At 42.7% G+C, this 26,775-nt stretch overlaps 1 long non-coding RNA gene across 1 annotated transcript; it reads right to left on the reverse strand.

Moving 5' to 3' along the window:
• Positions 1–1,808: 1,808 nt before the first annotated feature.
• LOC111090498 lies at positions 1,809–24,513 on the reverse strand. Its single transcript, XR_005371804.1, has 3 exons — positions 24,378–24,513; positions 22,819–22,982; positions 1,809–2,605 (listed from the first exon to the last, which is right to left on the reverse strand). It is a non-coding gene; the product is annotated as an uncharacterized LOC111090498 (long non-coding RNA).
• Between the last annotated feature and the right edge of the window lie 2,262 nt (positions 24,514–26,775).

The raw sequence follows: 26,775 nt of genomic DNA on the forward strand, positions 1-26,775 counted from the left end.
GTTTCCCAGGGCTTAGGATGTGAACCTGATCTTCCTGCACCCCAGATCCCAAGGCTGGGAGTCAGCTGGCTGAGGAAGGGGAGGGAGGGAGCTGGGGCCTGTTCACTCCGTGGGAGCCTCAGCTCTCTGCATTTTCTAGAGATGCCAGACAAGAAAACAAGCTTCAGAGAGGCCCCTTCATTAAGAACCAGAGCCCATCCTTCCTTTCCCCATTAATTAACGCTGTTGCCTCCTTCTGCACGTGCAGAAGTTAAACGTCTTACTCTGCCTTGTTCGTGAAATTCTGAATTTAGAGAGCTCAACCTGGCGGCCCACGGTGCCTGGCGGCATGGGGACAGCCCTTCCCAATTATCACCTCCAGAATAAACCTAGTCAGCTCTCTGCAAAAACAGATTACATCACCAACAATAACCTTGCAATCGCGTGCCATTTACTTCTTTCTGAGCATTTCTGCCTGCAACGGGGTCCCTCTAATTCCAAAGAGTCCATGGAGGCGAGCCACCAAGGCATTGCTGTTCACCCTGGCCCACTGGGAACAATGAAACCCCACAGAGGTGAAGCAGCTTCCTCTGGATGACCAAGGTCCTGGCTCTCAGACTGGGGAGAAAGAGGACCTTAAGACAACCACCTCCTGCAGGGTCACCCCAAAACAGAGCTTTCTCCCAAGGCTGTGGGGCTGATGTGTGAAAAAGAGCAAGGTATTTAGGGTGGGTTAACACTGGGTTCAGACCGTCGTTCCATAGTTTCCTCCCGATGTGACTTAACATCTCTAGAACTCAGTTAATTTATTTATAAAAGGATAATGATGACGCTCTTCTCATGGGACTTCCGAAAGATACAAATGCTAACATGCCAGTAAAATATTTCCATGTAAGCCACATTCCCAACAAACATGAATTTCTTTCTCCTTTTCTTTAAGAGATAGATCCCCTCACGGTTGGGAAGGTGACTTGCAGACTGCCCGAATGGCAGGGCTATACACAGAGAGCTGAGAAAAAGAAGAGATTAAAATCTGAGGCCAAGCATCATGCCAGGGTTTCATGGTCGAGAGCATTCAAAAATTTGGAATTTTCAGCCCCACCTCCCCACAGTTGGGTGACCCCTGTGTGGGGGTCCCCTTTGGCTGCCGGTCCTATTGTTGGCTCTTGTAAGTCTGACTCATCTGAGAACAGGACCACAGACACAAGTCAGCTCACCAGCGATTGTTTTCGAGCTCTTGAAACAGAATGGTGCACCAGAGAACCGCAGCACATTTCTGTTCTTATATGTACCCAGAAAGCCAGAGCTCTGACTCCCAGAAACTTCCTCTGCGCTAAGGGGCCCTCCTGTCCCCACCGCCAGACTTGTCATTCCCTCAGTCTCTGAGCAGAATACCTGCCCTGGTTAATAATGCTCCCTGGGCTCATATAGTTACAAAGCGACAGTGTTGAAGGCCTGGTTTATTTTGAAGCAAACCTATCCAGCTGAGGTTCAAGAAGCTTACTCCCTCCATAGATGAAAAGAACTCGGGGAAGGCGTTCAGAATCTAAGACTGGAGACATGGGGGAGGAACAGCGCAACTTCTCTGTAGCAAAGGTGTTGTTTTTTTTAAGTATTTGCTGGTCAACTGAACTTCAAACGTATTTACACAGATCTCGCTTTCATCTCCTTTTTTTTTTTTTTCACACGTGTTTCTGACTCAGTCACACTTAGTTCATCAACATGTTTTGTCTAAATAATTTAATACTGAAAACACCCTCCAGTATCATGGGTCTTTTTTTGAAGGAGAAAGAGACACAGGACCAACTACGTATTTTGCAAGGCCCAGTGCCAATGAGCAGCCTTTATTCAGAAACTGTTAAGAATTTCAAGAGGGTGACAAAAGACCATTATATCATACATGGGGGCCATTCTAAGGGAAGGATCTTATGTGATGACACAGGACACAGGCCCATGAAACCCCCCTCAAGAGACATTTCAAATGTCATTGTTAAAGACCTTCAGGACTGGGCATCTTCCCCAGATTCTTTAAAATATGCATTTAAAACTGATGAAACAGAGATCTCTAAATGCAGCAGAGTCAGCAGCTGGGGGAAGGCTCTCACACGTTCGTCCATTCACACCTCACACCATCCAGTGAGGCCCTACTGGGTACCACACCCACTGCACGATGCCAGGAATGCACAGATCTGCCAAGATACGTATTTGCTTCTCATTTCTATCTCCCCAGCAAGGCAGAGAGTCTTCTATGTCATAGACATTTTGTAGAAGGTCATTTAACTAAATCTGTGGCCTGGTTGAGGAACTTCCAGGGATAGACAGACAGTAGATGGTACATAGTCCAGGGTGGCAGCTGCTCTGGTCTAGGCATCTGTGGAAGAAAAGTTATCCTTGTTTGATTATATGATGATGGCTATACGGTTGCGTCAGCTGTTCCCGTGACTTTCATTGCCCTCCAGCTGTTCATTTCACAGGCCCAGGACTTCCCAGACTCTGACTTCAACACCTACACGGTGATATAAAGATGGCATAAGCAATGACGCCCCAAGAGTCCAGTGGAAGGAGGAGGCTCACAGCCACTGATGTGCACAGTGCTCAACTCACAGCAGGCAGAACCATCGCCATCCTGAGGAGACAGAGGTCACCATAAGCCAATTCTTTGCTAGATATATCCCAATCCTTTATCCCAACAAGTAAGATCCCATATATTGTAGCCTAAGCCAGGGGTGGTGGAAGAGGGGTTGACTGATTTATAATTAACAATATAGTGCATGGAAAAGGAGCGAACGAGACTGGCTTCCAAACCAGCTCCTGGTGTGGACTGGTGACAATCCCCATGTGAGTTGGGCACGTTTCTGAGCATCTTCTATGTGCAAGCAGCGATGCTAGCATGGTACTTTGGTTCTGTGAGGTCAATACCTCTCTGGTGAATTTACTAATGAAGAAACTGAAGCCAAGAGAAATCAAATACCCTTCCCAAGTGCTTCCCAAGTGGGCACTCGGCCTGAAATACCCAGGCTCCAACTCTCCTCCTGCATGTGGCCGGGTCTCCGCATCTGTCTGTAAAGTGAAAAGCAAACTCTCTGCTAATACTGTCAAAGGTTGTCGAAGGTCACATATGGAGGTAGATTTAAAACCACCTCAAAGCTGTGAAACACTGCAATGAATATGTAGATGACATTATTATTTTTCAGCAAATGGAAATACACATTTTATACAAAAAAGCATTGATAAGAAAATGATATATGTATTGTTTTATATTCTTCACCAAGTCTTAGGGCAATCATCATTTTGTTTTTTACTATTTGATCATATGGTCTAATTATAAGAAATCATATTTGATTTTTATGGAAAATGCAGATAATACAAATAAAAAATAAGCAAACATATACCTATAGTCCTAAACCCTAATGGTAAATATCTTATATCCTGTGTTTTCTATGTCTGGGGGTTTGTAAAACATATTGTTGAGAGAAGATGATAGAATGCATGCATACACATACTATTCACATCCTGCTCTTGAAACTTAACATGCATTCGCTCATTCGATGTGGCTGGGTTTCTACGCTTTCAGGCACATGCTAGGTCCTGGGAGATTAAAAATGAGCAATGCAAGAGGTGAAACCTACCTAGCAAGGCAGGAAGATACAGACAAAGCAATTACAAAAATGAAACTAATCAAATCTCGGGCACTGGAAGGAAGAATGCATGAAAAGAAACTAGAGGGAAAATAGGAGTTATTAGGATATAGGGCAGATGGGTCTGGAGGGGAGCAGCCTATGTGTAGGGACAAGAAAGGGCATAGAGCACAGTATGTATAGGAGCAAATCAAGCTCATTATGGCCAGGACTAAAACACAAATAATACACAAGTGATAGGAGGTGTAGTAACTGGAATTTCCCAAGTCATTTAAACTTCATGGAGATCATCATTTTGAATATCTGTTGCAGGTCTTAGTGGCAATATGAGGGTGCAGGTGGTAGACCGTATTACCTCTAGGCTTGTAAGCTGGGAAGCTTTCTCTCCTTGTAGAGAGATTTGGAGCAAGCTCCTAAGGACCTTTGTTGTTGTCATCAGCCTTCTGTCCCAGAGAAATCAGAAAATGTTGCCTGAAACTATTGTCTGAATATATCAATGGTTACATTATATTCTGTGACACATCTGCGTGTATCTCTGGCTCTTTCACATCTTTTCTCCAGACTCCTTCAAATCTCGTTCTCTAAGATCCGTCTTTCCACAGGATGTGGAGCTTTGGATCCACACAGCCTGTAAATCCAGGACTGGCCTGAGAGGAAGACCACAACTCACCACCTCCTCTATCTAGAAGATTCTTTTAAAGGAAGACAAGATGGCATTCAGTACACAAGGGTTTAAGAACTTCCCCGACACTTAGTAAGCGGTTGGGGCATCACTTAATCTCTGAGTCTCAGTTTTTCGTGGATAGAAGAGGGTGAGTGGAGGTGGGGGGATTAATATTAGATGGGTGAGGAAGTGTGTATGCCTGGCGCTGGGAAGGTGTCCAATAAAAGGGAGTTGTTCTAACTAACCCCCAGACTTGCAGTCTGCAGTGAAAGGTCTCAGGGGAGGAAATGGCAGGGCCCACTCTGTAGATGGGCATTTCCTGACAGAACTGGGTCTAACAAATGCTGGATTGATAGGCAGTCTCTTTTTTTCACATCTGTCTAGTAAGTTATGTTTGGATCTGGTTATCAAGATAATAGGTGTTTTCATGCTGTGTATTCACCTTAACACTATTCCCCATCTTATAGGCATGTTTCCAATAAATGATAATTAAAAACTCCATAATATGTGACTTTTAAAAATCCATTTATTATTCAACAAGGAAAGCCAAGACGTTCATGCTTTGTAGATCACGGCACATTTAGAATCAATTCATATATTTTATCAATTCTTGAAGCAGCCCTTTTCTTCACCAACCCACAGCATGCCTAAACCTTGGTGGGTACTGAGGATAAGGCAAAGGGGTGAGGGAAGGAACCACCTCTGGGGAGCGCTTACTAAATGGCAAATGCTATTTCATTGACATTCTCCTCACCACCATTTAAGACAGGTGCTATTGCCTCCAACTTATAGAAAATGAAATTGGAGATCAGATTTCTAGATGTATCCACAAGATACATGACCAGGAAATATTGGTGCTGGGACTTAAAGCCAGGTACATTTGGTTCCAAAATCTCTGCTCTCTTAACTCACTCCTATGCTCTCTCCAAAGCTGAGTGAAGTGTCCTTGTCCTTGATGGCATCACTTACGCTACATGTAAGAGGATTTAATCTGAGGGGAGGCTATAGCCACTCCAAGCTCTCTTTTTGGTTCTTGTGCTCAAAGACAGATGTGGATGGCATGGGCTTGGTAGACTCCTGGATGGTTCCACTCTTTTCACAGCAAACCAGTATGAGCAAAAGGAACATGGGTGCCCAGGAGAGTCTGCATCACTTCTCTCTAAAACGGATGTTGATATGGAGACGTGGGCAGATTCCAAAAGTTCAGTCAACCCAACTCCCCTCAACAAGGTACTTACAATGGGTTAACAGATCCAAAGTCCAATTCTAAGTCTTTTTTTTTTTTTTTAGATTTTATTTATTTATTCATGAGAGACACACAGAGAGAGGCAGAGACACAGGCAGAGGGAGAAGCAGGCTCCCTGCAGGGAGCCCGACGTGGGACTTGATCCCAGAACCCCAGGATCATGCCCTGGGCCCAAGGCGGCGCTAAACCGCTGAGCCACCCAGGCTTCCCCAATTCTAAGTTTTGAAGATGAATTTCAACTATTCATTTAGAGAAATGTCTATTCAATCTTTTGTCCATTTTCAGATCAAGTTCTTCTCCTCCTCCTCCTCCTCCTCCTCCTCCTCCTCCTCCTTCTTCTTCTTCTTCTTCTTCTTCTTCTTCTTCTTCTTCTTCTTTTCTTCTTTTCTCCTTCTCCTTCTCCTTCTCCTTCTCCTTCTCCTTCTCCTTCTTCTTCTTCTTTCTTCTTGCTACTGAGTTGTAGAAGTTCTTTATATATTTTGCATTTTAACTCCTTATTCTATCTATGATTTGCAAATGTAGTGTTCCATTCCGTAGGTTGCTTGTTCACTCAGGCAATTGTTTTTCTTTACTGTGCAGAAGATTTTAGTTTATTATAGACTCACTCATCTTTTCATTTGTTGCTTATGTGTTTGGTGTCATTACAGAGACTAATGTCATGAAACTGTTCCCCAATTTTCTTCTAGGAGCATTTTCAGATTTTATGTTTAAATCTTTAATCTATTTTTGTGGGTGGTGTAAAATAGCAGTCAAATTTCAGAAGACACTCAAAAGACTATGAAAATGTATATGAAAACATGCTCAACATCCCTAATCATCAGAGAAATGCAAATCAAAACCACAATGAGAGTCACATCTGTTAGGATAGCTATTATTCTTGGTGGCAAGAATGTGGAGAAATTGTTCATTGTTGGTGAGAATATAAAATGATACAACCTTAAAAGAAAACAGTACAAAAGTTCTGAAAAAAATTTAAAAATAGGGGATCCCTGGGTGGCTCAGCGGTTTGGCGCCTGCCTTTGGCCCAGGGCGTGATCCTGGAGTCCCGGGATCGAGTCCCGCATCAGGCTCCTGGCCTGGAGCCTGCTTCTCCCTCTGCTTGTATCTCTGCCCCTCTCTTATATATATCTATTATGAATAAATAAATAAAATCTGAAAAAAAATAAAAATAGAACTATCATATGATCCAGCTATTTCACTTCTGGATATATATTCTAAAGAATTGAAATCAGGGCCTCAAAAAGATATCTGTACCCTCATGTTCTCTGCAGCACTATTCATAATAGTCAAGAGATGGGAACAAGTTATTGAATGAATGGATAAAGAAAATGTGGTTTATACACACAGTGGAATATTATTCATCCTTAAAAAGGAAGGAAATACTGCCATATGTCACAACATACATCAACCTGGAGGTCATAAGACAAAATTAAAGAATCAGTCCTCAAAAAACAAATACTGCATGATTCCACTATATGAGGTATCTAATACAGTCAAACATATTGAAGTAGAGTCTAGAATGGTGGTTGCCAGCTGCTGGGGTGGAGAGAATGGGGAGCTGCTGTTCAATGAGCATAAAGTTTCCGTTGTGCAAGATGCGTAAAAGCAGAGATCTGCTGTGCAATATTGTGTTTACAGTAAACAGTAATGTACTGTGCTCTTACAAATATAAGGGACCAGGCAGCCTGGGTGGCTCAGGGGTTTAGCGCCGCCTTCAGCCCAGGGCCTGATCCTAGGGACCCGGGATTGAGTCTCATGTTGAACTTCCTGCATGGAGCCTGCTTATCCCTCTGCCTGTGTCTCTGCCTCTCTCTCTCTCTCTCTCTTTCTCTCTCTCTGTCTCTCATGGATAAATAAATTAAAATTTTAAAAAAGTAAAAAAAATATAAGGTACCTATGTCATGTAAACTCTTCTGACTACAATGAACTATAAATGATCCTCAACTCCTACAAAGAGGTAGGCGAGTCCACCATCATCATTAAATTGAAGCTGCCATCAGTGGTGCTCTCCTTGGCCTGACTTGGAGAAATTTAAACAAATACTGATGCTTGCATTTCACCCCAAAGGGTCTGTTTCATGGCCTGGGATGTATCTTAGGCATTATAATTTTCTTTTTAATCTCTACAAATCAATTTAACTGGCAGGCAAGTTTGAAAATCAATGATTTAGAAAATTCTCTTATCTTCCATGGAACTCATTTGCCTAGGCATGATTTAAAAGACGAATTACAGAAAAAAATAAAATAATAAATATAAATTAAAAAGTCAAGGATGAATTACATGTTGTGATCTTTCTCTTTATCTCTCTCAATTTTAGTGACCTCTCCTACTTACCACTCGGTGTACCTTCACTCAACCTCTCATCCCTTGCTAATGGAGATACTAATTCAATCCAGGGCACTAACTCCTTGGATTTTTCTACTCAAAGATCATTTCTATTTAAAAGGGGGACATCAATGCCTTAAAAGCAACAACTGCAACAAAAATCACAAGAGATATGAGGAACATTTTGAAGGCTTCTAAAGGAGCCTGCTTGGGAAACTCCATGCCTCTGCTGTGTATCTGACCACCCTACCTAGGATACCAACATTCCTTAGAAAATAGTCACCTGATTCTAAGGTAAAGCCCATTCCTGAGCCCCTGAATTAGTTTATCTTTGGATTTAAGAAAGGATATATTTCTCTTTAATGGAAGACAACTTCATAAATCCTAGTGGACCACAACATTCCCAAAGTTGCAAAGGGACTCTCCAGCAGGTGAGCCAGTTAATCCTGGACTCCTGGGATTATGTTGTGTAGCTCAGCACACATGACCAAACATCTGTCCTGTGCCACCCTGTGGGCCCCTACCCTCAGAGAGCTGCCTTCCAGGTTGGAGGGAATACAGGACCACAGTTCCAGGACAGGGAGACTAGTGCTTGAGAAACAGAGGATGGATCCATCACCAATCACAACAGGTTTGTGGATCAGGGAAGTCTTCTGGAGAGGATAAAGGCTGAACTGAGGTATTAGGGCACATCACAGTCCCAGGGGAAAGGCATTGCTGGAAGAATGACCAGGAGAGATAAACAGAGGACTTGGCTTTGCTGGGAGGATCACTGAACTGGACCCACGAGCCTTGGATAATTCTCACCCTAACATAGTTCGAAGTTCTCTGTGCGCATTATGTAGATGGAGCCTCCTTCTCTGAGCCCCGCTCTCCAGCTATAAAATAAAGCAGGAATGGATCCTCTCTCTCCACAGTTTCCCATGATTCTAAGTTAAGGAAGACTTCCCAGCTACTGTCCTACACAAAGCAAATAGTTATATCTGCTCAGTGATTTTCAATCCTCCTTTTGGTGATGTGCCAAATGAAAGTGCTCTTTTTACCCACCACTGCACCAGGCAGCAAAAGAGGCCAAAGGAAATGAAAGTAAGTCTTGTATAACAAACCAAGGAGCACAAGTGCTGCCGCTCATGGTGTGGCGTGGCGCCTCCATCTGGCCTCGAGGGCTATCCTGGGACACACGCTTGGCTGCATTGGTACAAGCAAGTGACAGCCAAACAACAGCCACTGCCTCCTGTCAAGGCAGAGGCACCGAGGCCTGGGCAGGGGGTAGAGACTAGACATCCACTCAGCTGTGGTTAGCAGGCTTTGGCTTAAGGTTCCCCAAGAGTGGGCGGAAGGGTCTTCAGAAATATTTTGCTTTGATTTCCTGACTCTTCATTCTTCTGGAAAAAAAAAGTTAAACAAAATTTGCTCAGAATCCGAAGACAACAGTGTCTGTGGCTGGTATAACGCAGGTCTCCCTCCCCAGGCAGCCCTGTAATTCATTGCATGACTCTATTATATATATATATATATATATATATATATATATATATATATAGCCAATGGTAGGCTCTAGAAGGCCTTGGCCACTACTCTACCCTAGGCCACCATTTTGTCACTACTTTGTGCCCAGCCACCTGGCTTGGAGAGGAAAGGCAGGAGGCTTACTGAGTGCCTACTGGCACCAGTCTTTTCAGATGAAGCAAACATTCTCATCCATCATGTGATAAAAGCATTATTACTACTATTCTCATATCCTCATTCTCATTTACAGATGGAACCCACAGCTCCACCTTCACTGTTGGCTTAAACTGCCTTACTTCAGGGCTTGTCGGAGATGGAAATGGTGTCCTGAACATCTGTGTGCCTGAATGGTCCTGCAGTCAAGGGGAGGATCTTTGAAACAAGGGTAGACCCAGCCTCACACTCAGCAACAAGAACAACCAGGAAAATGAAATAGCATCCAGTGTCTTTGCGTATTTCAAAGGTCTTTCTTCTTTACTTTTTTAGATAAACGTCTACCAGACTACAGAGAAAGCAAATGAAACAACCCTCTGTCCATAGTAGACAGAGGTCTAAATCATTCAGGCAGTAACCTCCCTCTGGTGTCACAGGCGCCACCAAAGTCCTCTTGCCCTGTAAGAACCAGGGCAAATGCTTCTCTCCCTGGAGCCTTCTCTGGCTCCCTGGTTATGGATTGGATCATGTTTCCCAACTTGCTGGGCCCTAACCCAGAATGTGAGTGTATTTGGAGACAGGGCCTTTAAAGAGATAATTAAGATAAACTGAGAGTATATGAGTAGGCCCTAATCCAGCATGACAGCTGTCCCTATAAGAGGATATTAGAACATGCAGAGACATACAGAAGAAAGACCATGTGAAGACAGGAAGGAAGCCATCTACAAGCCCAGAAAGAGAGGCCTCAGGACAACCTCACCCTGCTGACACACTGATCTGAGATTTCTAGCCTCCAGATCTGTGAGGAAAGAAATCTCCATGTTTCAGCTGCCCAGTCTGTGGTAGGGCAACCTGAGCAGACTACCACCCCCAAGCCAGACCCTCCCCATCCCAAGTAAAGGCAATTTTCACTCCAAATATGCTCACATTATCACACTCACAACTCTTTCTCTTGTCTTTTCCTACAAGGAAAATATTGCAATATACACAGACCCAAGTGAGGGTGAGGGTAAGGGCTTTCAGATACGTAAAATTTTATGCCTCACTTCAACAGACCCAAGAATATCTTTTCCCTTTTGTTTTCATTTTTGTTTGTTTCTTTATGAGGTTTTCTCTAGCTAAGTGAACTTCACTGAAGTTTTCTCATTTGGAATTGGAGATGATTACCAGTCATTAAGACCTGTCATAAGTCTTAAAATGTGATAGAGTATACAAAGCCCCTCACAGAGCACTAGGTGCTCACATAGAGGCTCAGTTAATGCTGACTTATTTCCCATTTTTATTGTCTTCTCTGAGAGTCTCTGAGCAAAGGGAGTCTTACACACCATCAAACGTATTATAAAAGTTTTTAGGGTTGCTCTAGCAAAGCACCAGCAACTGGGGGGACTTAAAGTACAAAAATGCATTGTCTCACACTTCTGAAGGCTGGAAGTCCAAGATCAAGGTGTCAGCAGAGTTGGTTTCTCTGAGGGCAAAGAGGAAGAAGCTGTTCCTTGCATGTGATGGTTAATTTTGTTTTTTGTTTTTTTTTTTTTTAATTTTTATTTATTTATGATAGTCACAGAGAGAGAGAGAGAGAGGCAGAGACACAGGCAGAGGGAGAAGCAGGCTCCATGCACCGAGAGCCCGACGTGGGATTCGATCCTGGGTCTCCAGGATCGCGCCCTGGGCCAAAGGCAGGCGCCAAACTGCTGCGCCACCCAGGGATCCCTGATGGTTAATTTTGTGTCAACTTCACTGGGCTATGAGGTGCTCAGATTAAACATCATTTCTGGGTGTGTGTGTGTGTGTGTGTGTGTGAGGGTGTTTAGGTCAGGGTCACATTGAACCTAGTGGTCTCAATAAAGCAGGTTCCCCTCACTGGTGTGGGTGGGCCTGAATAGAAAAAAAGGTGGAACAAGGAGAAATTCACCCTCCTCTTTTTTGTTTTGCCTCACTGTTGAGCTGGGACATCTCATTTCACTTCTTTTCTCATCTTCAGACTGGGATTTATATCCTTGGCTCCCTTGAGTCTCAGACCTTCAGACTCAGACTGAATTATACCACTGGCTTTTCCTGACTCTCCAGCCTGCAGGTGACAGATTGTGGGACTTTTCAGCCTCCACGGTAGCATGATCCAATTGCTTATAATAAATCTCCTTTTATATACACACATATGTACCTGCTTGTGTATGTACACGTGTATATGCATGGGATATATATCCCATATATATATCTCCTGTACAGATATCTTATTGATTGTATTTCTCTGCTGAACCCTGACTAACAGAATGCCTTCCTCCTGGTTTCTGGTGGTTTGGTGGCAATCTTTGGCTTGTAGAGGCATCTCCCCAATCTCTGTCTTCATCTTTACATAGTGTTCTTCCCTTGTGCATGCCTCTTTGTCCAAATTTCCCCTTTTCCATAAAGACACCAGGCATACTGGATTAGAGCTCACTCTAATGACCCCATCTTACCTAATTATATCTACCAAAAACCTGTCTTCAAATAAAATCATATTCTGAAGTGCTCGTGGTTAGGATTTCAGTTCATGAATGGGCAGGGTTACAATTCAATCTGTAACACTTATTTTCCAGTTGTTGCTAGAATTCCATTTATAATCTCTCTGTGCCTATGTTTGGTTTAAGTGATGAAACTTGACTACTTTCCCAGGCAATCTTTCTGTCTATGGATGCCTTGAAACATCATTATTTTTTTCCTATAATTCTAGCTCTCATGGACAAAGAACATATCATTTTTTTTCCCTTCTGATTCACTGAAAGAATTTGAAGAAAAATGTTCTTTGCTGCAAAGCCTAGGCTCCTTGGAGTCCTATATCACTGACATGTTCCACCTTGGCTGGCCGTGAGAATCACCTGGACAGCTTTAAATAAAACCTAGTACCCAGGACCCATTCAAACCAATCACATCAGAATTCCCAAGGGAGGAGCCAAAGCCTCAGTTTGACATTCAAAGCTTTCTAGGTGATTCTAACTATAGCCAAGGCTCAGATGACTGATCTGTTAAGATCCTGGAGGTTTGTCTCATCTCTGCAGATAAGAAAACTGAGCGCTAGAGGCATATTTTGGGGTCTTTGGAGTCTACTAAATACAACACACTGGCACTTATAACCATTAAAAGATTGGGAAAGGGAGGTGGGCAGGGTTTGGGGTGACTGGGTGATGGGCACTGAGGGGGGCACTTGACGGGATGAGCACTGGGTGATATGCTATATGTTGGCAAATTGAACTCCAATAAAATATAAAAATAACAATAATAATAATAATAATAATAATAATAATAATAATAATAATAAAAAGATTGGGAAATTCAGCATGAGCTTGTGTCAACTATCTCTTCCTGATTTCAAGCACGTATATTTAAGAGGCAACACGAATCATCTGTTTGTAATTCAGTGACACTTAAGTCCTCACTGGAATACTATTTTCTAAAAAGCTTGCTGATGCCTCAGGACTCCATTTGAAAAGACCTGGTTGCTCAATCTGAAAACTGAGTGGCCTACATTGGGCAGGCAGACAGAATTGAAAGCCTTAAAGATCTAGCCAGTGTTCCAACATGTACTCCATGAGTAGAAAAGCCCAGAATAGCTAATTTCTTTATTTTTAGGACTGGGGATAATTTAGATGGTTGTACGTTTGAAGGATATGGGGGGAACTGTGAATCTCAAGTGTCCCTTTGTCTTTGTCGCATTAGTATCTCCTGGAAGTTTTGGGATCATGTCCTCCGTCATTCCCTCTCTCTCTCTCCTCTCCTCTCCTCTTCTCTTTCTCTCTCATCATAAAGTCTTTAATCCATTTATCAAAACTAAACTGATTTGTGCCAGGCTCAATCTTACAGAAAGCAGACAAAAATGACTAGTTATGATAAAATCTGAGCTGGACACAGCTCAGTTACAGAACAAAATAAATGCTTCAAGGTAAGAAAGAAGTTCTGGGAACACAAATAGCTCTGAGGGAAACACACAATGATGGAGATCATCATAATATTTTGTAACTCGTATGTGAGAGAACATCTAATCCAGTTCTTTCACTTTATAGATGAGCGACGGTGGCCAAGAGAATGAGACATAACAACTTACTCAAGATCACACAGAACGTTGTTTACACATCCAGGACAGAAGCGAGGTCTCCTGCCTCCCAGACTAGGGTTTTCCAAAATATCCTGCTGGGAGATGCCCAGATAGAAATCAAAATTAAATAGGAGTGTGATTTGTTCTCTTTTGCTCCAGTAGCCTTGGCCTGTAGCACCACTAGCATTTGGTATGAAAAAGGGTAGTTTTGCTGGTAATCAGGAGAGGCAGGGGAGAGCAGAGGCTGATCAAGGCAGAAGCCAGGAAATGTTGGAACGGCCAAGGGTGAGGACCCTGGGTGGCATCTGCTTCAAGGTCAGGCTGGAGTGCAGGAGAGCTGCTCTGTACCCAGCCCCAGCTATGCATCACAAAGACCCAGCAAGTTGTTTCAACAACACTGGTCCCCAGACTCTGTCCTTCCCTCAATAATTCTAGCTGATCAAAAATGAGGCCCCCAAATTGCCATAATTTTACAGCTTCCGTGGTGAGTGGGTATGCACTAATTGTGAGGGCGAGAAGCGGGAGGGGGGTACAGGCATGGTGACAGTGGGGACATGCAGCACAAGAGGCTGTAGGCAGAGACAAGCAAGGGAAGCCAGAGGAACTGTGTGATTAGCTGGATAGGGGTGAGGGAAGGGGAGCTTCTGGCTCTGTAGGCTTAGCAGATGATGCATCTACTCATTAGGCATTAGGCAGTAGAGAACGCTTCCGAAGCTGCTTCCTTACCAGGGAGCTGCTGATACACTCACATTTAGACCTGTTGGGTTTGAGATGCCCGTGAAACATCGGGGTAGAGTCTGCAGCCACTGGCTGTGTGAAGAAGCCAGGAAAACATTGGAGATCACTCTACGTTAATATTTATGAGCTCAGATCCTTACTCCAAGCCAGAAATGAAGTTTCTGGCCAGGAGAAGGGCAGCCACCCAGGCCCTGTGAGCTCTGGAAACATGAGTATGTTCACAGATGCTTTTATCCTGCCCTCTGCCAAATGACGCTTCCAGGACATGGCATTCCCCACTCCAGGCATCTTGCCACCCCAGGACTCAGTTTCACCAGACTTAGCTGTGATGTGGGACATGTCAGGTTCCTAGGAACGTCAGTGAGGGCCTGTCCTATCCTAGAAACCTCAGTGTGTAGGGAGGGGAGGGGGGAGAGGAGGGGGACATCCGGGATGTGGGACAGCCAGGGAGTAGGCAGTGGGAAGGGAGTGTGGGGACTCTCTGTGAAAGCATTCCATTGTATGTAGGTAGCTTTGAAGGGAGGAAGAAACAGATATCAATCAATAACACAAACGTCAGGGACTGGAAAAAGATACAAGGAGAGCCCCAGATACTGTTCTCACCAAAAGTTAAGCAAACAACTCAGTCTTACATCATGCCCTAGATATCACCAAGCACGGCTGAGGCCAGACCACCAATGAAGGCCGTCCCCAAGACTCTGGTCACCCTCCTGTGCTCTGTGGCCAAAGGTGTCCTGCTTTGTTTGGGGGTATGGGGCTCTGGACAAGAACAGGGAAGCCAGCTCAGCGAACATCTCCTAAGCCCCTCAAGTAGAAGAGGTGTCACTTACCAGGGAGGCACAAACATTTGCAATTCAATTTCCCTGTGCATGGCTGCAAGAGACAAATGTCCCTAATGGCATCTGACCTTCACACAGTCCAAGTTGAAGTTCACAGAAAGAAGAATGGAGGCCCTCTGACAGCTCCACCTGACCTCAAGTTCAGCCCTTACAGTATACAGGCACCATGCAAGGCACCTCACATTCCATTTCATATTTAATCCCCATAAAAACTTCGCCAGGGTTTTCTTGTCTATTTTTACTAGTGTGACCTAAGCCATGACTGGAGAATAAGAGATGGGACGTAGGTCTGTCGAGATTACTCCTGTCTACTACCAGCTGTTGTGCATTTTTCCCCCACTTCTGTAAATATATGGACACATCTACAGCCTGAGATGTTTCCTGGACGGCCCTGCTTCAAGCATTAGCCTGGACTTACCAAGGGATGTTTGTCGGCTTGTCACAGGATGTAAAAAGTAATATACCAAATGCTGGGAACCCCAAGTTTAAGTTTGAGCTTTACTGTTCACTAGCCTGATAATTACAAAGTATGTACTTCTCCTTTCAAATAGTAATTTTCTCTTCTAAATAGTAGAGAACATAATTTTTTTTTTGTTTTGTTTTGTTTTAAGATTAAACATCAAAACTTTTCCCAATATGTTAAATCTGCTAGTTTGGTCTCACTGTCTTTAATATTAACTAGGGAATAAAGAAACCACCTGAATATCGGATTCCAGCCCCCACAAAAGAATATGCAGTATCCTTATGTTGCTTTTGAGGAGATACACTTGGGGATTTTATTTTCGGATATCTTTAAGTGTTAACAACCTAATTCAATGGTAGTTAATTCCACTGTCATGATGTAATAGCACCATTGACTAGTGAAATGCAAATATAAGATTAACCATTTAAAATTGAGCCTCAATAATGATTTGGCCTGCTTGCCCATGCATGCCTTCGGAGCTGAGATAAGCAAAAACTGCCAAACGATGAACCCAGTAGGGTGTATTGGTGAGAGCTACAGGCTTTGGCAAGGCAGGTAAAAAGCACCCTATCATTCCAATTTGGATGAAAATTCGTTTCTTCTTCTTAGGTCTAAAGAAAGCTGGGAAAGCCAGTGGTTCAGTGGTCTCTACTCTCACCTACTTTGTGTCTCCTACTGAGGGCCCAGCAGCTTGCTTTATAATCTCATTTTTGTTAGACTTCCGGATTTCGTCAAAATCTGCCTCGATATTTTGTGTTAATAATTATAGTTAGGGATAGAGCCAGCCCTGCTTTTGACTTCAAAGGTGCACAATTTTTCAAACCAGACATTTGTGAATCTGGGTCAGGAAAGGCAGAGCAAAGCTGATCTGGAGCTCTGGTCGGCTTCCCCTTGCCTCACAGTGTGGGCACTCTCAAAGTGCAATAAACAGTCCGCTCCAAAGAACAATGCCCTCATTGTAGGAATCTCCGGGTTCCAGAGCCTGAGCCTTCCCTACACCCGGCTAAGTGTGCCCCGGTGAGCAGGCCAAAGAGCCTCTGGAGAGGAGACTCTGAGAGCCAGTGTTTTCGGCAGCTCCTCTCCCAGCCTGTCTGAAGGAGTCTAATTGGATGCAGCTGGATTATCCCAGCACTCTGAACTTGAATTTGCTTGCAGAAGGTGGGGAAAAGTAGTTCCTGTTACATTTTGAGCCCCCAGGCCATGGGAGACTTCTGGGGTAATGACTGGGAATCTCTCTGAAGTCACTGTGTGCATCTACCCAACTGCCAGGACTCAGCCATGTGACAGTAAAGTCACGCTTCGAGAATGCCTGCAGATTACATTTATCTCCAGCTGGAAACACTGGGAATAAAAATTACTAAGAAGAATAGTAGTAAAAATTGGTAGCATCACTTCTCAAAATACTTCCTCTTTTCCTCTTGTATTATCCATTGATTAACTCTATTAACTCTATTCTGAAAATGAGATGTTTTTAGACTGGAGTTCACACAAAAGAGGGGTAGCATGGCGGGAAGCACATGATTAGGTTCAAAATTAAGCTCAATTTAGGTTCAAAATTAAGTGAGTTACCAATAGTTAGAACTTGGGCAAGTTACGTAAGACCTCTCAGCCTCTGTTTCATCTGGTTACAAATGAGCAAATAGAAAAGCACTCCACAAATTGAAACAAGGGATTAAAAAAGATGTGATCAGATAGTCATAAAATTAGACTTTTTCTTTTCTTTACTTTCTTTGGTTTTGGTAGACCAGAAGTTACATGTCTATGTGACCTATTTCCTTCCAAGAGGTTCCTTCAAGAAGGAAGAAAGCTTATTCCTATGGTATAGCAATCCTCAGGCCACTTTTGACTTCAAAACTGGGAATTGATGGGATGACTGGCTTATGAACCACTCGACTTTGTATGATGTGATTTCATAGTCACATTCTTTTGTGTATATTTATTTGTATCCCCATTGGTAAGTCACTCTATTTGTCTGCTTGCCTTGCCTTTGGATGATTTTTGGCTCTTTACAAAAATCAAATCTATTCTCAATGTTCAAAGATTCAGCATCAGTGAAGAATGGATAAAGAAGATGTGGTTTATGTATACAATGGAATATTACTCAGCTATTAGAAATGACAAATACCCACTATTTGCTTCAACGTGGATGGAACTGGAGGGTATTATGCTGAGTGAAGTAAGTCAGTCGGAGAAGGACAAACATTATATGTTCTCATTCATTTGGGGAATATAAATAATAGTGAAAGGGAATATAAGGGAAGGGAGAAGAAATGTGTGGGAAATATCCGAAAGGGAGACAGAACGTAAAGACTGCTAACTCTGGGAAACGAACTAGGGGTGGTAGAAGGGGAGGAGGGCGGGGGGTGGGAGTGAATGGGTGACGGGCACTGGGGGTTATTCTGTATGTTAGTAAATTGAACACCAATAAAAAATAAATTAAAAAAAAAAGAAATTGTAAAGTCTGTTCCTCCATATCTTAAATCAGTCCCTTACACATTCTGAGCAATAACTATGAAAAGATTCTATCTTTCCCAGTGAGCTGCTCTATAGGACAGAGAATTATGTTAATTAGATGTTTAATCTAGGCCGTGTTCTATGTTAGGTGTATAACACACATAGCTGATTTTATCACCATAATAATACTGGAGATAGGTAATGTAATGTCTAGTCTAAAAATGAGGATGCTGAAACCTGAATATTTTAACTTCTCTCACCCACCAGATCAATAGGGAGCTGGAATTAGACTCTAATTCTCCCTATGTTCAAAGTCTGCATTCTTCTTCCACCAGACTTCTCCATCCGTGTGGATATATAACGGGCCTCATCATTTTATAGTCAGACCTCCTTTATTTGTTCATTAAACCACATTTATTGGCCCTTTCTGTGAATGTGATCCCAAAGGTGGTCTATGAGACACGCTGACTTCTCTGGCTCCTTATCTCCAAAGTGTCCCATTTCCCCAGGGCCTCAAACTAAGTACCATGACAGGGTCACGTGTTTAATGATTGTTGGAACTGAATCTGATACAAAATTAATTCCTTGCATGCCACAAATCAATAGTGCATTGTCCTCAGAACAACCATAGTGATACTTCAACTGGACTCAGGTAAGACCAAAAGGTCTAGCTCAGAACTTACCACTTTGTTAACTGTCATCCTGGATGCATACATATGCATGTAATGTTGGAAAGTTGTGCCAAAAGCAGCTATATCTCAAATTTTATATGCCCTTGGGCTTTCATTAATATTGGAGATATAATTCTGTGGATCAAAAGTAACATAATTTGTCGCCCACTTTGAGCCAAGGTGAAATAATAAGACTACATTTACCCTCCCACTTGAAAAAAATAAAAGTCAAACTAACAAAATACAGGAGAAGATAATTTTCAAGTGTACATTAGGCAACACAAGACAGGGATCAGTGAGAGACAGAAAACAAATGACTTTAATACTTATTATAAAGATGCAGTTATCGAGACAGCATGGTATTAGTGCAAGTATAGGAAGACAGATCGATAGAACAGAACAGAGTCCAGAAATTGACCCACACGTATTTGGATAAAGGATTTTCAACAAAGATGCAAAAGTAAATCAGAGGGAAAAGGATAGTTTTTCCAATAAGTGATGTTGCAGCAATTTGATGCCCACATGCAAAAATAAAATAAGGATAGATCTGTGTCTTGCAGCATACACAAAAATAACTCAAAGTAAATTATTGACTTAAATTCAAAAGCTAAAATTAAAAAGTTCAAGAAGAAAACCTTTGTGTGCTTGAGTTAGGCAAAGCTATGACATTAAAAACAGGATCTATAAAATAACAAATTGATAGATTAGACTTCATCAAAATTTAAAACCTCAAACTCTTTAAAAGACCTTGTTAAGAAAACACAAAGAAAAACCCAGGAATGGAGAAGAAAATTTATGAAGCATGTATCTAACAAATAACTTGTATCCAGAATACATAACAAACCTTTAAAACTCAATAAGAGGGATCCCTGGGTGGTGCAGCGGTTTAGCGCCTGCCTTTGGCCTGGGGTGTGATCCTGGAGACCCGGGATCGAAACCCACGTCGGGCTCCCAGTGCATGGAGCCTGCTTCTCCCTCCGTCTATGTCTCTGCCTCTCTCTCTCTCTCTGTGACTATCATAAATAAATAAAATTAAAAAAAAAAAACTCAATAAGAGAAAATAGAAAACCCAAAAAACCTGAGCAGAGTATTTGAATAGCACTCTGGTAAAGGAGATAAAAGCACATGGAAAATAAGCTCTATATCATTAAACATTAAGGAAATGCAAATTGAAAGCACAGTGAGGCACTGCTACACACCTATTAAAACTGCTGAAATTAGAAAGAATGACCATACCAGGTGTCGGTGAAGACATGAATCTCTGCACTACTGGTATGAGATCAAATGGCAAACCACTTTAGGAGGTAGTTTGGGAGGTATATCAACTATATGACCTATTGTTCTTCTCCTTACTTCCTCAAGAGAAGAGAAAGCATATGTCCATACAAAGATTTGTTCAAAAATTTTCATGGCAGCTTTAATTGCAATAGACCGAAACAGGAAATAATCCCAATGCCAATAATGGGTGAATGGATAAACAAATAGTGGTACATTCATACTATGGAATAAAAAGAACAAAGTACTGCTATGCTATGGATGAATCTGAAAATAATGATGCCATTTGAGAGCAGGTAGAGGAAGAGGAGCATGCTGTGCGATTCCATTTAGATACTGTTCTGAGAAACATGAATGAATGTACGGTGAGAGGCAGCGTGCCATGGTAGGGGTGCTCAGAGAAGCAAGCAAAGAGCGATTACAAAGGGGACACAGGAACCTTTCGGAGGTGATGGGTATGGTCATTATTTTGACCATGATGATAGTTTCCTGAGCATATACATCTGCCAGAACTTATCAAATTCTTTAAATACATTTGTTCAGCTAATTGTAAATAAAAATAATTAGTACGGTTTTTAAGAACAGCTCTACTTAAAAGTGCAATCAATCTTTTAAAAATCACATTTCCAAAAGACTAAGAAAAAACATTTTCTGATGAAATATTGATTAAATTGTCCAAAATAAGCTGCAGGATATGACTGTTAAGCAGCTATGCTTGTTCTGGTTGGCATCACAGCTAGACAGCCTGAAGGAAAAACAGTGACAGCTTACTGAACAGAACTCAGCGGAGCGAAAAGTCCCTCCAAACCCAAGTGTGTCCCTCATAACTATTTTACAGTGGGAGGAGAGGCAGCTCTTTCTAGTTCCTTGGTGTGCATTTCTTAGCACTTGGAAGGGCCTGCTGACTTCCAGAAAGGCACAGGTGAAACTGCCCTGATGGTAGGTGGGCAGAGCAAGAAGCTACAGAAACATAAAAGCCATAATAAATCCAACTATCAACTCAAAATAGAAGAAGAACTGGAAGTGTCTTGCCTCCTTCAGCCACATGATTCAGTGGTCCCCACTGGAGGTACAGAAGGGCTTCAAGTTCTGATAATGGGTTGGGGCACTTAACTCAGAAAGGCCAGGGGGACACCTGGGTGCTCAGTGGTTGAGCATCTGCCTTTGGCTCAGGTTATGATCCTGGGGTCCTGGGATGGAGTCCCACATTGGGCTCCCCACAGGGAGACTGTTTCTCCCTCTGCCTATGTCTCTGCTTCTCAGTGTGCATCTCTCATGAATAAATAAATAAAATCAAAGAAAGAAAGAAAATAAAGAAAGAAAGAAAAAAAAAAAAAAAAGAAAGAAAGGTGGGGGGGGGCAGAGTCCCCACCCTGCCAACCTCATGCTCAGGGCAGAAGTAAAACCGAACCCTGGTACTTGCTTCTTTCCTGTGTCTCTGGACATTCATCCAATGCTAAGAGACAGCACAAAGCCTTAGGTCACCCAAGGTGGGCCTCAGAAAACCTGGGTCCTGTTCTCCCTCTTTCACTATTTCCAACCTTCTCCTTTCTGTCTCTTGACTGTCCTGGTTTTCTCGTCCTCCATCTTCCTTTTCCCTGTCTCCTTCCTTTCTTTCCTCCTTTGCCTTCCTTCCAGTCAACTTTCAAAGGTCTTTGAGCAAAGCAGGAAATACATAAATTAAATATAGGAAATTGCTTTGTCAGCAAGAATTTACTAGGTGGTTCCCAATGTACTCAGTCAGGAGCTGTGATAGGCACTGGGGTGAGCAAGGGAAGAAAGAACAAGGCCCTTGGAAAAAAAAAAACAAAAAAACGTAGTGTAAATCAAAGGGATGAGGATGAGCCAATGCACTGCAAAATGATCTATATATGCTGAAAGCGAATATATAAAAATCAGTGACGGCAGAAGCCCAGCAGAGAGGGCCCACAGCTTTGCCCCTCAAATCATCAGGGAAGAAGATTGCATTTCAGCTGGACTTTGAAAAAAGAGCAGAAGTTCATCAGTCCAACAAGAATAGGATGCTTAGAAAAATGGGGGCATTTCATGGAGCAATGGGAGCGCAAAAGCAGAGAGTGGTAAGTGGAAGTTTCTGTAATTCACAGTAAGAAATATAGCTGGCTGGAAGGGGGTGCGAGAATGGATTTGTGGCTGGAGCAGCCCTGAGGATGCCAATTAAATGCCTACTTGATCTGGGGTTTGGGCAAGCTGTTAGCTCAGGGGACCTAATTTATTTTTCTCCAGGAAAGGGGGGGTTTGACTAACTTACCTCTAAGCTTGGCTCTAACTCTAGGATCCATGACACTGCATGTGTCAGCAATAGAATCTCTGGTCTTTCTTGGTACATGTGTGCACCCATCAGCCCGGCAAACTCATTGTATCTTTTAAGAGTATGAATGATAAACCATCTCTCTCTCACATAAACAGAATCTGTAAGCAAATTTCTCCCCAGAAGCCAAAGCAGGGTTTTGGCTGGCCTGGCCTTTTGATGTAGTCAAGGATAAAGAGAGGTGATCTAAAAGTGAACGTTTTCAATAAGCAGTGCAGTGAAAGGAAATAGATCTGACACCCACACACCTCCGCCAGCACCGTTAAATGCTACCCTCAATGCGACAGGCATACAACATAGGTGACCATTCACCCCGCACGTCCTCCCTTGTCCTTGTTCTCCGGAAGGGTAACACGATAGTAGGAGATTCAGGACAAGACCTACAGAGAACTGCAAGCTGGTCAAGAGCATTATCTCTGGGTTGTGCCTACTTCCAACGCCCCATCCTGTGGTCTCAGGTACTCACCCTGCCCTGCTGGGATGTGTACTGGCACACGATACAACTGGGAGTTCCAAACTTTTCCTTTTGTAGAAGAGGAGCCTTCTTAGGAGGCTCAAGGGATGGATTCCAGACTGAGTCCTGAAGACAACCGAAGCCTCTTAGTGTCATGGTGGCTTCTAGGAATTGGCCTGAGAGAGATAGAAGGGGTCATGGAATCCCTGGGGGCTAGCATGAAATTCCTGCTCTGCTCTTTCCAGGCTGAACAATGCTTAGCGGGATGCTTGCCTTCTCTGCATCCCCTTGTCAAATGGGAATAAAAATATCTAGTTCAAAGGATGGCCAGAAGGACTGGAGGTAGTGCATGTGAGGGGCTTGGCATAGTGCCTGGTACCTATTCAGCCCTCACTTAGCAAGTCCAGGATGACGTATCCGTTGCATGAGGCCTACCTGTGGTTCTCTGGTGACATATAATAAAGGCATATATTATGTGACGGTAGGATTAGGAAGTGAATATAGATAGAAAGTGACATACAGCCAAACTGCCCTTGAAAATCATGTAGGGAGGTACCATAGCAGGGACATATTCCTTAATAACTCCAACACAACCAACATAACCTGTTTTGTTTTGTTTTTTTCTAATCCAACAATGTGACACCTTACCCCTTTATTTGGTTGACCACCAGATAAAGTAACTGGTTTATGTTTTAAGACAATACTCCACCCAGTTTTGTTTTTTTTTTTTTAAGAGGCATGTAATTAAGACACCTGACAGAAAGAAGAGCAGATTCTTTGTTTCCTCATCTGCCAAAAAATAACAATGCCGTACTAGGTGCCTGGCCTCCTTACAACTTTATGGTGAGGGTCAAATAAGAAAATTCGAGGAAAAAAACTTTTTAGATTGTAAGACACCTGTAAATTGAAAATATTTAAATAGATCTCTTGATGTGGTTGATGGAAAGCACCCCCAGAAATTCCTGATTGCATAAAGAAGATTGAAATGAAGAAGATTCGAAATAGTTAGCAGTCACCTCTAGTGGTGGCCCAAGTTCAGGTCTATAAACAAAGGCTAAGAAGATTTAGACATTTCCCATCTAATCACTGACATCGAAATGTGATTTTACCTAAGGAAAGTGTCACTGAACTGTTTGTATTGATCTTTTCCATGTGGGCAGAGAGTCATCTGCCTATGGGTTGGACTCAAAGAGAATCCCAGAGCAAGGTCAAGTTAATGTAACACAAATGATCTCTAGCTGATTAAAAAATAGTAATAAAGAACAGTTCTTATCTTGAAGCTACCATTTTTCTATCAGGTCTAATCTGTAGGGCTTTGTTTCTTAACATATAATAAACCCACATGCATCTTAAGTGACAGAGTCTTAAAATTACTGTCAGCAAGGCAGTGTTAACGTAGTTGTCATAGTTGTCGCTGAATGAACATTCATGAACATGGACTTAACTATTCACATTGTTTTCGCTTCTGTATCTAAAACACTATACAGTAGAATTACCATATGCCCAGTAATTCCACTACTGGGTATTTACCCAAAGAACACAAAAACACTAAATTGAAAAGATACACGTACCCTATGTTTTTGTAGCATTATTCGCAATAGCTGAGATGTGGAAGCAACCCAAGTGTCCGTCCACAGATGAATGGATAAAGAACATGTGGTATGTATATCTACACGATGAAATCTTGTCATTTGCAATAGCATAGATGGTTCTAGAGGATATAATGATAAATGAAATAAGTCAGTCAGTAAAAAACAAATACTATATGATTTTGCTCATGTGTGGAATTTAAGGAACACACGAGCAAATAAAAAAGAGACAAACAAAAAAGCAGACTCTTAACTATATAGGACAAACTGGTGGTTGACAGAGGGCAAGAGGGGGACGGGTGAACTAGATGAAGGGGATTAAGAGCACAATTATGGTGATGAGCACTGAGTGATATATAGAATTATTGAATCATGATATTGGACGCCTGAGACTAATACAACACTATGTTAACTATACTGGAATTTTATTTATTTATTTATTTTTATACTGGAATTTTAAAATGAAGAAATAAACATTTCAAAATATAGCTCTTTCAGTAAGTCTAAAACAAAAACTTGAAGTGATAAAGAAGCATTGCATTATGATGTAATAACGGCATCTCCCCATCCCCTTCCTCCTCCCCCTGATTCTTGGTGGTTCATGAGATGATGGTGTTTCTTGTACGTGGTGTGTCTTAGGTAATAGGACTTGCCTTAGGTAATGCTACAGAGGGCAGGCAGCTGAACTACACTGAGTTTTAAGATTCTTCAATATCCTCCTCAGCCCGGCTCTAGACTCATGGAACAGTTTCTGATTATAATTTAGCTTCCCCCAATACCTGTTGCTAAGAGGGGAGACTAGATGAACAGTAGACATGGGTGCCCGAGGCAGGGTGTTTCTCATCCCATACCAGTAACAAGGGAGCCTGATACCTCGTCGCACAGAGCTTTGATCAGACCCTGAGTCTGATCACTCAAGGGTGCTTTGGCAAAATGCAACATCTCAACTGGAAAAATCTGTGCAAAGGATGCCAAACCACGGTGATCTCATCTCATTTCCGTCTCGATGCAAGTCTGTGCCTGGGCAGCCAGCCTGGCTCCTACAGGAGGACACTGTTGTCCTCTCTCCTTCTCTTTCTCTCTCCCTCTCTGCCAGCATTAGTATGGCCTCCTCGCATCAACTCTCCCTTTCTTGTCAGTCTTGGGCTTTGCTTACAGACCTGGTCCTTGTCCTGCCCACACCCTGCTCTGTGTGGCAGGACGGCTGACCCTATCTTCATTTCCCAGGTCCTCATGTAGCTGCTTCAGCTTGGGTCCAGCCAACGTGAGGAGGTGATAAGAGATAGGAGGCTGAGAAAGGTAAAGCTGTAACATTTCTTTCCTTCTCTCTGCCTCAAAAGCTGTCCCTAGAAGCAGCATCCTTGGAGTCTGCTCTGTGTCTCTGTGTCCCCCAGGGAAGCTCCAGCTGGAGCTTGTGCAGGGTGAACCCAGGTGACCCCAGTCCCCAGCTTCTGGTTGCACCACCTTCTTCCTTTGTCTTTCCAATGGAGGGGCGAGAGTAGTTTACTGCCATCCCAATTCTTATGTTGCTTCTCTGGGACCCAGTAGGTTTCTCAGCCTTTGTCCCTGTACAACCAATTTCCTGTGACACACGGCTCTGAACCCTGATGTGATTATGAACTGCTGGAAGTCAAGAACCCCACCTCATATCTTTGTGCACGTACATTTGGGTGGGTACTTGGCAAATTATTATCCAACTGAATTGAAAATTCCTTGAAATTGAAACTTTACGTGACCTCTAAGATGACAAAACTAATTGCCCTGAGAAGTCATTCTTTTACTTTCTTAGCATTGCTTCCTTTTTTACTTTTCTCACTCTTTTTTTTTTTAAGATTTTATTTATTTACTTGAGAGAGAGAGAGACAGAGCTCATGAGTGGGGGTGCAGCAGGGAACCTGGTGCAGGGCTTAATCGCAGGGCCCCAAGATCATGACCGGAGCTGAAGGCAGCCACTTAACCAACTGAGCCGCCCAAGTACCCCTATTTTTCTCATTCTTAATTGCAATAAAAGACACGTATTATAACATTTACCATCCTAAGCATTTAAGTGAGGAGTCATCCACTTTAAATGGAGACATTTGCTTCTATGTTTAAACCAAGACTTGATTTAAGAAAACTTCATGGTCATGCCATTCCCAGAACAGGTGCCTGCAATTTCCTTTGAAACAATCACTGAACCCTACTTGAGCACCTAGTAGGCATCTTAAAGAGAGGACTTATATTCCTCACCACTAATCTCCACTATGCACAGTACCAGTCTCACTTTACATATGAGGGAATCAAGGTTCAGAGATGATGGCTAACTACTCCAGGGTCCCACACCTAGTGTATAACTTAGTAAAATGTAAACCAGTAAGTCTATAACTTGAAAAACTGTAAG

Source organism: Canis lupus, chromosome 17 (genome assembly GCF_011100685.1).
Source record: "Canis lupus familiaris isolate Mischka breed German Shepherd chromosome 17, alternate assembly UU_Cfam_GSD_1.0, whole genome shotgun sequence".
Taxonomy (NCBI): Eukaryota; Metazoa; Chordata; class Mammalia; order Carnivora; family Canidae; genus Canis; species Canis lupus.